The sequence below is a fragment of the Sceloporus undulatus genome, chromosome 1 (genome assembly GCF_019175285.1).
Source record: "Sceloporus undulatus isolate JIND9_A2432 ecotype Alabama chromosome 1, SceUnd_v1.1, whole genome shotgun sequence".
In the NCBI taxonomy this organism is placed as follows: domain Eukaryota; kingdom Metazoa; phylum Chordata; class Lepidosauria; order Squamata; family Phrynosomatidae; genus Sceloporus; species Sceloporus undulatus.
The window spans coordinates 263,203,369-263,214,517 of NC_056522.1; the positions used below are offsets into that span (position 1 = coordinate 263,203,369).

Sequence of the window (11,149 nt, forward strand, 5' to 3'; positions counted from 1 at the left end):
CTAATAGCACCTATAATCCTGAGGCAGTTGAGTTGCCATTGGTGGTTGTCTGCAACTTTTGCTATCCTTTGCTAGACTGATTCTTCTTATACATCTTAACTAGCAGCAGTAGCTGTCACAGGGACTGGCACATGTGAGATCTCTGGTTTTCAGATGTCTGGCATTCTAGTGAGCTCTTCATTTGCAAATGTGGTGGCAGCATTACAAGAAGCTGACAGAAACACTATCAAGCGCAACAAAAATGTTTTCTAGGCTCCTGACTAATAGCTACCATTCAATTCTTTGCTGATTCAGTACTGAAAATACTTTCTAAACCTTAAAATGCAGCTAGATTCAGCTCCCTAACCATGCAGCAGGCACCGTTCCAGAGGAGATAAGTAAGTGCCTTGTATTAACTTGCCAGGTGCTGATGCTCAATTCCCAGGGAAGTGTTGGCAGGATAGGTATGGACTGATCTGGCTTATTTTTAAGAGTGAGGAAAAAGAACCATAACAACCGAGCAATGTTCTGGTTACATTTCCCAAGGAAGTTATCTAAATTATGTGTACCATAAGTAATCCATATTATAGAGAGATCTGTTGCTGGGTTTGTTGTTTAATCATTCTACGTGTTAAATGTTGACATTAGAATTTTATTTTCATAAGTGTTAGATCCCATCTGATCATGGAAGCTATGCAAAGTCAACCTTGGTTAGTACTTGTGTGAGAGACCACCAATGAAAACCAGAAGCTGTAGGCTATATTTCAGAGAAAGGAACTGGCAAAACCACCCTCTGAGGATTTCTTGTCTAAGAAAACCCTACCAAATTCATAAGGTGATCATAAGTCAAGAGGTGACTTGAAGACATATACACAAATATGCAAAGGGATCTTGTATCTGAGGAAGTCAGCTCAAGTCTCCGAAAGTTCATGCTACCAGCTTCTTTCTTTCAGTTAGTCACCCACCAATTTCTTTCTTTTAGGCAAGGAACACTCAGAGGTGCTTTGCCATTGCCTTCTTCCTCTGAAATATCAGCTTCATTCCCACTTACAAATAAATCAGTTTGCGATCCAGATCAGTGGATCAATTCAATAGCAGATCAATTGCTCCAATCACATTTCCTTGTTGTAAAATAACCCGCTTCTTGTTCACATTAACCAACAATTCGATTCCAAAGGCACCCTCCCTGCTCATATCATTAAAAAAATCAATTCTGATCCGCATCCTGTTTACCCTTGTGCTGAATCGATGTATTGCAAAAGACGCGGGGGAAATGAGCATGAAAAAGAAGCTTGTTAAATGGGTCTAGTGGGTGGTCCCCCCTCTCCAAACCGAGTGTGAACAAGGGTCATTTAAACCACTTCAGCGTTTATTGACGCTGATTTAAAGCGTAGTGGGAATGACTTCTGGTGATCCCACAATTTTCTTTCTCAGGCAAGGAACATCCAGAGGCGATTTGCCATTGCCTTTTTCCTCTGACATATCATTCCATAGTTTAATTCCCAAACCCCTGTTCATAAAAAGAGGGTAAACTTTGGATTCCTTAACATTATTACCTCAAGCAGCACAGAGGTGGAATAATGACAAACACTAATCTGTACTGAAAGGAGCTGGGGATGTTTAGCCTGGAGAAGAGAAGGTTAAGAGATGATATGATAACCCTGTTTAAGTATTTGAAGGGGTGTCATGTTAAATATAGAGCAAGCTTGTTTCCTGCTGCTCCAGAGACTAGGACATGGAGCAGTGGATGCAAGCTACAGGGAAAGAGATTCCACCTCAACATTAGGAGGAACTTCCTGAGAGAGGGCTGTTTGACAGTGGAACACACTTCCTCAGAGTGTAGTGGAGTCTCCCTCCTTGGAGGTCTTTAAACAGAGGCTGGATGGCCATCTGTCACAGGGGATGCTTTGGCTGAGAGTTCCTGCATGGCAGAATGGGGTTGGACTGGATGGCCCTTGGGATCTCTTCCCACTGTATGAGTCTATGAAAATAAAGCTAAGGGTGCAACTGGGATTCAGCTCCACTCTCTGGGCCTCCCCTAATTAGCAGCAGGAGCCTTGCAAAGCAGTGCTTGGTTGGGCGCCTTCCCTTGCTTTCCTCACTCACCTGGCGGAGAGGTAAGGGGCGGGGCTTAGGTCAGGTATGGGGCGGGGCTTTCCAGGGGCGGGGCTTCGCCCAGGGCTTGCAAGTTGCTCAGGGAGGAAAGAGGGCGCGCGCTGCCTCCACTTCCCTGGGAAGGGCGCGCGCACACACAGCCACTTGTATGTCTCTCTCTCTCTCGGTGGCTGCAAGTGGGCTCTTTTCCTCGGGACGCAACTGAGGCCAAGTCCAGCCCTTGTGCCAAGAGAGAGAGCCTTGCAGAGCCCGGCAGGGAGGGCTCCTGCGTTTGCAAAGCGGCTTTGCTGGGCTGATTAGAGGAGAGGAGCCTCCTTGGCCAGGTAAGGAAGGACTCCCCCCGGATGCCTTGCTCTCTTGCCCCGAAGGCTCTCTTGCAGCTCCGCTTTAGGGGGGGGGGAACTGGGGGGAGAAGAGGGTTTGATTCCTGGGGAGACAGTATTGCCTTTCCTGCTTCCTTTCCTGGAGAAGTAATCCGGCATCGAACCGGATTTATCCCCCCAGTGTGGCTCACACTTTCCTCAGCCTCCAAGGGGACTTTGGATCCCCCCCATGTGACCCCCTCCCCTCCCTTTTATTTTTCAGGGGGTTCGAGCTAAGTCCCACGAGCTGGAAAGCCCCCTTTGGGAGAAACTGTGCCCCACTTCTTCTTCTCCCCCTTCCCTCTCCTTTGGCATAAACCAGAGGCAACTTGGGCTGCCTCCACACTGGGGAAATAACCCGGTTTGGCACCGCTTTAACGCTTTGTCTGGCTCAAGGCTGTGGGATCCTGGGAGTTGGAGTTTGCTGTGGGGCCCAGAGTGGAAAGCTGGAGAGCCCCCTTTGGGAGAAACCGTCCCACTTCGAATAATATTCATTCAGTTTTAGCTCGCCTTTCCCTGCGGATCGAGGCGGGTTACAATAAAAGAGAGTCTTCGCCCCCCTCCCTCCCTTTGGGTTAAACCAGAGGCTACTTACTTGGCAGCCTTTTTAAAAGTCGACCCAGGTCTCTATTTCCCACTTGTTGTGGGAAATAGGTTGCATTTCATATTGTATTTTATTTGTTATTGTCAGCCGCCTCGATCCTGCGGGAGAGGCGGCATATAAATAAAATGTCATGATTATTCTTATTCTTAATCCCTTGGCGACCTGCTTCTCTTGGCTTTTCCCTGGAGAGATGGATACTCTACTCGTAGGAAGCCCTCTGTGGAGTAGTTGAGCCTGTTGTACCTGCTTCTGTGTGTGTGTTTGTGTATCTGTTCCCTGTGAGAATCCCACCTTCTATCCAACATTTGAGAAGTGACTTCCCTCCCCTTGCTTTTGGATACTGGCTGGTTTTCAGAAGTAGTGTCATTATTATCATATATCCTTTATATTATTATTTATATACTTATTTATATATATTTATATAATGTTGTATAACATATATATTTATATAATATATTATTATATTATATAAAGGCTCAGCATGTATCAACAACCATCATAATATTCATTTTGCATTGATTTATACTCATCCGCCGCCGTGAGTCCCTTATATTGGGAGATATAAGAAATACATAAGAAAAGGGGTCTAAGAAAATAACAATTTATAATAATATTTTAATTTATTATAAATTGCTATTTTCTTAGATCCCTTTTCTTATATGTTCTAACTCCCAACATGTGGCCTCTGTCTTGAACTTTTTGGGAGAGCTATCTGACCCGCCTTATCCCTGAAGGCTCAGAGCATGTATCAACAGCGATCATAATATTCATTAAAAAGAAGATCAACCCAGGTATTTGTACATATGGTACTGTATTTAAAAACATGGGTCCTGTATTCAAGGGAGCCAGGGTGCTGTAGTGGTTTGAGCATTGGACTACGACTCTGGAGACCCGAGTTCGATTCCCAGCTCGGCCATGAAACCCATTGGGTGACCTTGGGCAAGTCACATGCTCTCAGCCTCAGAAGTTTGCGGTGGCAAACCCCCTTTGAAGAAACGTGCCATGAAAACCCTGTCTTAGGTGCGCCATAAGTCGGAAATGATTTGAAGGCACCTAACAACAAGAACAACAACAGTATTCAAAACATGTTAGCTGTAAGAATATTTTGCATTGGGACATAAGGCCAAAGTCTTGTATGTTTATACAAGGTAAAAAGAATGGTGCCAAACCAAATAAGAACAGCGTTACTTTTGCACCCTTCTTTTTGAATCACCCTGTATTAGAAGTAAAATACTTAGAATATTTTCCTCTCTGCTCATCCTTTGAGAATGTAAACTCAGCTGATTTTTACAGATAATTCCTTCTGCCTGCATTTGCTGAGGAGATACCGGGATCCTTTTGCAGCTGACTTTCTTTGCCGCACTCAGCTGCTCCCAGACTGTTTGGTGGGAGGTGAAAATGAGGAGGCACAGGTGGCATCAACAGTGCAGCAGACTTGGTTCCATTGCACATGTTGTATTTGCACTCAGCCTGGCAACGGGATTTCAGTCTTCCCACGGCTCCGTCTAAAGTTAAGGCGATGAAACAAACAGGCTTTTTATTATGTAATGTTATACTCTTCTCTGCATTAACAAGTTCCTTTGCAAACATTGCAGAGCTAGCAGTTGCTTTCCATTTTCTCAGATTTTTTCCCCGACATAATAAATTGTTGATAGAAGGAATGCATCTCATAGGACTTAACTATACCTATACTTGACTTGATTCTAGTATCTGACTCTTGAGGCAGGGTCATCTGTGTGATTTCTTTCCCTGTCCTTGCCTATGAAATTTGTGCAGTTGCTATAAGTCAGCAGCTGACTTGAAGGTGCACACACTAAACACCCTAAAGGCATTAGATCCTGTCTGATCTTGGAAGCTAAGCAGGGCCAGCCCTGGTTAGTATTTGGATGGAAGACCACCAATGAATACTAGGTTAGTCCTCTGTACCAGCAGGCTAGTCATCTGCAGACTGGCTCATCCACAGATGTCCCCTCCCATTATCCTCAATAATGGGCGCATGACATGCTAACGTGGTCCTGTGCATGTCCATAGATAATAATGGGATTTGAGGTCCCATACTTTTTGGTATCTGCTGGGGGTGGGGGAGAAAAGAATCTCCATTGATATGGAGGACTGATAGTATTTAAGAGGAAGGACTTGGCAAAAATGCTTCTTGAATATTCCTTGCTTATGAAAACCCTATGAAATTCCTGGTGTCACTGTAAGTCAAAAGGACTTCAAGGCTCACGCATGACAATGCTTTTTCCCATGTAGGCTGCGTCAGTTTTCCATTCAGTTTGCAGGGTAAAATAAACAACCTGGCTGCACTTCAGAAGTGACTCTGCATGTGTCCAAGGCTATAAGGAGCAATTCTATATAAGGAAAACAATATGCCTATGCCAACCCTAAGCTGGGTGGCTCTACCTGTTATGCAAACCCGGCTGCTCCCTGGGGTTTGACTGGGTTTGACCCAGGCTCACCCCTTTTCCCCTGTGACTTCCTGCATGAGGTGGCATTGTTGGATCATGTGATGGATGGATGGAAACCTCTGGGTGCCCATTCTTGGTCCTGTCACTGATGTGGGTTGTGGCCTTAGGCAAGTTGCTCTTCTGTTGACAAAGTCATTGGAATGGATACTCAAAGGCTGAGTTTGAATTACTCATACAGTTTATTGGATTCTAATTATAATCACCCAGAAGAAAGAGACACAGCTGTTGCTATAGAAGTTTCAGTCAGTAAGAGCCTCAGTACAAGATTCAACATCTTTTTTTATTTTCTTCCTTGTGTCCTTTTTCTTTTCTTTTTGAAATGATGCACACATATTCTTGACACTGTGGAAACGAGAGAAATTTGAGGAGTGGATAATGTACTGGAATATATTCTAGAAGACACTGTGCCCTGAGTGCCACTTGTTTGATTACCTGATTCTGTTGCTGTTCCCTCAGCTGCACATGAGTATGGGATGTATCTGGAAATGGAGATGATAAGGGCTCAGTTGTGGGGCTTGCTGCTAGCTGTGTCATAGATGCAAATATACTGTATAAATGACAGCAATGTGTGCTTAACCAGAGATGAGGAACATGTGACTCTCCAGATGTTGAATTACAACTCTCATCAGCTTAGCTTATTATGAGAAAAACCAGAAGATGCTGCAAGTACTGGAAGGCCACAAGTTGCCCATCCCTGATTTAAGTTTTCATGGTTAACTTTAGGATGTATTTTAAACCAAATCTTGTGGTACAATACCAGTTAGTGGTTACGGTTCTGGTCCTAGCTCTCAGACAATTAAAGTCAAGAATGGGTAATTGAAATAAATCACACAGAAAGTGAGATGAGGTATATAGTATTGCAATGCTTCTTGTTATATGCCTTCTAGTAGACTTAGCTTACGGACAGCCCTATTCTAGGGCTTCCTTGACAATGGTTTTTCAGAAAGATTGGCTGTTGCTTTCCTTCAAGGCTGAGAGAGTATGGCTTGTACAATGCCACCCAGTTTGGTTCTGTGACTAAGCCAGGATTTGATCCCAGTCTCCTGGTAGTACAGCACTCAAACTACCCAGTGGTTTCCAAACTTTGGACCTCCAGGTGTTTTGTACTTCAACTCCCATAAGCCCCAGCCAGCTTGCCAGGAATTCTGGGAGCTGAAGTCCAAAACAGCTGGATGTTTTATCTTTCTTCTAATCAGATGAAAGCAGTGTCTACGGCTTGTGTTCTTTCATTTTATTCTCACAACTACTAAGAAAGAGTTAACAACCCAGCTAATAGAAAGAAGGGATATCTTTACATCAGGGTTGGAATCATGGAGCTTTCCAGATGGTATTGTACTGCAAGTCCCAGCAGCCTTCACCAGGAAAAACAATGATGAGGAACACTGGGACTGTAGTCTTACTGCTTTACATGATTTCTTGTATCTCATGTATAAATTAACCGTAGAACTGGCTGCAACAAATTTTTGGAAATGAAAGGGGATTAAAAACCCTGGTATTAATACAAAGAAATAAACTAGGTAGCTCTTTAAAATGTTTTCCTCATCTAATCTAAAGGTATAATTGCCATAACATTTAAAGACAACTATGCAGCTGCTATGATTAGTAAAGGAATTAATTAATCTTTATTATATGATACCAGAATTCTGCACTATAGTTACATACAATGTAATCATGTGACTTGTTTCTCATTCTTTGATTATGGTGAAAGAACAGAATACTATGTCTTTACTATACATAAATTGGACACAGTTTATACGTTACTAAGTTTCAGATGAAGTATAATTACTTATACATCTTAAATTGCTTTAAAAAGTGAATCCCATTTATTTAAATGTGTGGTGCAGTAGATCAGAGATAAGATGTCATTTAAACATGACATAGTTCCTCTATCTTCTGAACTTTGTTGGCTAAATTTCCTGTCTAAGCCACAGTTTTCCTTCTACCTTTTGATTAAACATCCAGCTAGGGATGAACAAAATATTAACTGGATTACTATTTCCATACAGAAATCCCACTGCTGGATTTTCTGAGGTTGCAGTGGAATGTATCTTGCCTTAGGAGTACTTACGAGGGCTTCATTGTGTTCTGGATAGAAAATGTGAGAAAACCATGCATACATTTGAAAAATATCCATTAACATGATTTAGTTAATGTAAAAATGTATACAGAAATATGTACAGTATCTTAAAAATGTGTACATTGAAACTATGCACAAAACATAGTCATTTCAGGGAGGAATGCCTTCTTGCAGCTCACTTTAAATAAGGCAGAATATGAGCACAATTGGGAACCTGAGGAACTCAATGAGAGTGAGACGGTGAGATTTTGGCATACCTATACTTAGCCATCATTCCTTACAAAGATCAGTATTATTAGCTTTTACTACACGACTGCTGGATGAGATTGCTCAGATTTTGAAGTACATTGTTGTTTATGACATGTGTTGATGACATCCTGGCTAAGTATTTCTTTGGTTAAGTATCTGTGGGCAGGTCTTGAAACAGGTTTTTGTTTTTGTTTTTGGTTTTTTTGAGATTGTGATTGAAGAATCATTCAAGAGTAATTGATTTCAGGTGAAACCAAACAAAATAGAGCAAATCCTTTGAATCTGACAGCTAGTGTGGAGTAGTGGTTTCAGTGTTGGACTAAGGCTCTGGAGAGCAGAGTTTGGATCCCTGTTCTGCCATGGAAAACACACCGGATGACCTTGGGCAAGCCACACTCTCATAGCCTCAGAGGAATCCAGAATCCCCTTCTGAACAAATCTTGCCAAGAAAAGTGATAAGTTCATGTTAGGATCACCATAAATTGGAAATTACTTTAAGGCATACAACAACAGCAAAATAAACAAATAAATAAATAATCACCATCTTATTTTTTTTTAATATTAGTTATGCTAACCATTCTGATTTCACATAAACCCTTAAAAACCATGACATGTTAATTATTTGAAAGTACCTCAATAAAAACTTTTGCTTGTCTGAAAACTTACACTCTTCATTAAAGCTATATGGAAAACTTTGTTTGTCTGAAGAGTTGGACCTTGCAGAGAGTCTACTGGCTTCCTAGAAGAATTTGGATTTCTTCAGCTATAAATAAGTTGGTAGCTTTCAAATAACAATGTTACAGAATCGGTGAATCAAGATAAAAGCACTTGCCTTAGAAACAGTATCTTCTAACATTGTTTATTCACTAGCACTATGATGTTATGGAGACCATGGAAAAACCTGGTATCACTGTATCTCCAAGGGACCAGGTGATAGGGATAAATACCATCCTTTTCACAACACCTTTTCCACAACAGCTGAACTGCTCAAGTGCTGGTAGCAGTATGAAAAGATTCACATTGCTCTTTTAGATGGCTGTTTTGCTGGGTACTTCCCAGTTACTTTTTTTATTACTCTGCCAAAATATTACCGTACTAACATAACAGAGCGAGCTGATTTTTTTCTTTGTAAGAAATAGTTTTGTAGTCATTTAATCTTAATCCTACTTTGGGTTCTTTATCTGTAATTTATAATACAGATTAATATAATAATTGATGTTAATGTAGAGTTAACTTGAATATTTATTGAGCCTATTAATATTATGTCATGCTGAGCCTTTACTGCTGATGACTGTATTAGTGAAGAATCAGCATGTCCTGATAGGTTGCTTTTGCCATTAAAACCTTTAAACCATTTTCAAATATTACTCATAGTGATGACAGAAAAACAGCATGCGGTATGTCCTTCTATTTCTTGTCTCCCTTTAACAATTTTCTTAGAATTGTGGAACTTTCTTTAAGATAATCTGCACAAAGTTATTCAGTTTATGAAAGGGAAGTGAATTCTGAGGAAAAGAAGAACAAATCTATAACAGTGTCTTTGAAAGTGCTGAAAGCCTTATTGGCAGTGTATGAAGACTATTTTGTAAATCTGGCAGATGCTTTCTGCCTATTTGACTGAAAAATGTATATGCTTTTCCCGGAAGTGTAGAAAGGCAAGGTTAGAGCCATATGGTACCAAGAGTTTTGGAATGCCAGGAAGGCGGAGTGGAAAGCTTTCACCTTGTGCCTGCTGGAATTTCAGGAATTCTGCTCTGCCGCAGTCTCTGATGATCAGAGTTTATTCTCCGCCTACAGGATGAGTGTGTGTGGTTTTTTAAAGCCTGTGTGTTGCTAGATCCTTTCCTGCTCATTCATTCATACACAGAGAGAAAAGAGGAGGGTGGTTTATGCACAGTGATTAATTAATTACTCATTCTGGACTAGGATGAGTGTAGCATAGCTATGCAAGCTTTTCCTTGAACTGCCATAACAACAACAACACAACTTTTGTCCAAGGTAGACAATTGTATAATTCTTCTGAACTAACACTTACTGATCCTTTTGGATTGTGATAATATTTGGGATTTGCAGAGATGTGGAAGAGAAGCATGTGTTGTTTTCTGGCTTTTTGTGTATGCACTAAGAACTGTTATGAAAAATCTCCTGTGAAAAATCAAAGACCAAAAAAAGTTCTTAAACTACCTCTCAAGTTGTAGGTGGAGTCTCGGTTTGGAAATGCAGTTTTTAATGCACTGCTGCAGGACATGTGCTCTAAAGTCATATAGTTTCAATTAGTTTTGTTTGTTCTGGATTGTGAGTTCATCTTAGAATTGGGATGAATTATTTAAATAAGCAGTAACCTCTGGCACATTGAGTTAAAGCATCAATAAAAAAGCTGTGCTTCATTTGGAAGGCGCAATCTGTCCCTGGGTCATCATGAATGACTCTGTATAATTGCATGTGGTTCTGCCTTCTGTTGCAGGCTGCCTCCAAATGGCTGCTGGAGACTTTCCAGGAAGTCCACTTGAACAGTTTCTCCTCTTAATCTTTCTTCTCCTTAAAATTTCATAAACCATAGCAAGCCCCAGGACTAAACAGGTCAGCATGTGGAAAATACTGAGCTGCCTCGTATTCATTGCCTCAGGAGTCATTGGATATGATACTTCTGGATTGCTGCTTTATGGCTTTCCCTATCTTATTGTTTACATTTCCAGTTCCGTTTCCAGTTTCCTAATTCTACACTAAATGTTTGGAGCCACAGTACAGTGTCATTTTTTTATCCGAAGTGTAAATAGAGTGTACCATTGCTCATACCAAAAAGCACTGCATGAATGTCTTTCTTCAGTTCCATTTAGAAATGTGATTCGTTTCCTTTTTATTATTAATTTCATCTTTTTTCTTTTTCTCTCTCCCTCCTCTGCAACTCCTTCTCAGCTCTCTCATAGTATCTTCCTCCTCCTTCTTCTACAACTTTTGCCTGCACTAACCTTTTCCCTCGTTCCCTAGTCCCTTTTCTTGTCGTCTCTTTCTTATTCTTTTACCCCTGCACTCAGTTCTTGGCTAACCATATTCTCTGTTTCTCCCACTCTCCACATCTTCTAGTTACACTTACATTTTCTCTTCTTTCTCAGTGCCCCTTCCCTACTCTCTCTTTTCCCCCTCACTTTCCAATTTTCCTAGGTACATTTGCCTTCTTCCTTCCATATCTTGAAACTTAGCAAGGATAACTTTGCTCCTTTTGCAGCAGAACTGCAATTTTAAAAAGTTACACTGGTACCCCGGGTTACGAAATTAATTCGTTCCGCTATTTCTT

The 11,149-nt window shown here is 41.2% G+C and overlaps 1 protein-coding gene across 3 annotated transcripts in view; it reads left to right on the forward strand.

Moving 5' to 3' along the window:
* The first annotated feature begins 2,179 nt into the window (after nt 1-2,179).
* RASSF7 (Ras association domain family member 7) overlaps nt 2,180-11,149 on the forward strand; it is an 83,462-nt gene continuing 74,492 nt past the window's right edge. For 2 of the 3 annotated variants that reach the window (XM_042471060.1, XM_042471069.1), the window contains exon 1: nt 2,180-2,417. The gene's annotated coding sequence lies outside the window, so the exon portion shown is untranslated. The remainder of the gene's footprint in view (nt 2,418-11,149) is intronic. The other variant, XM_042471043.1, reaches the window with a different exon arrangement.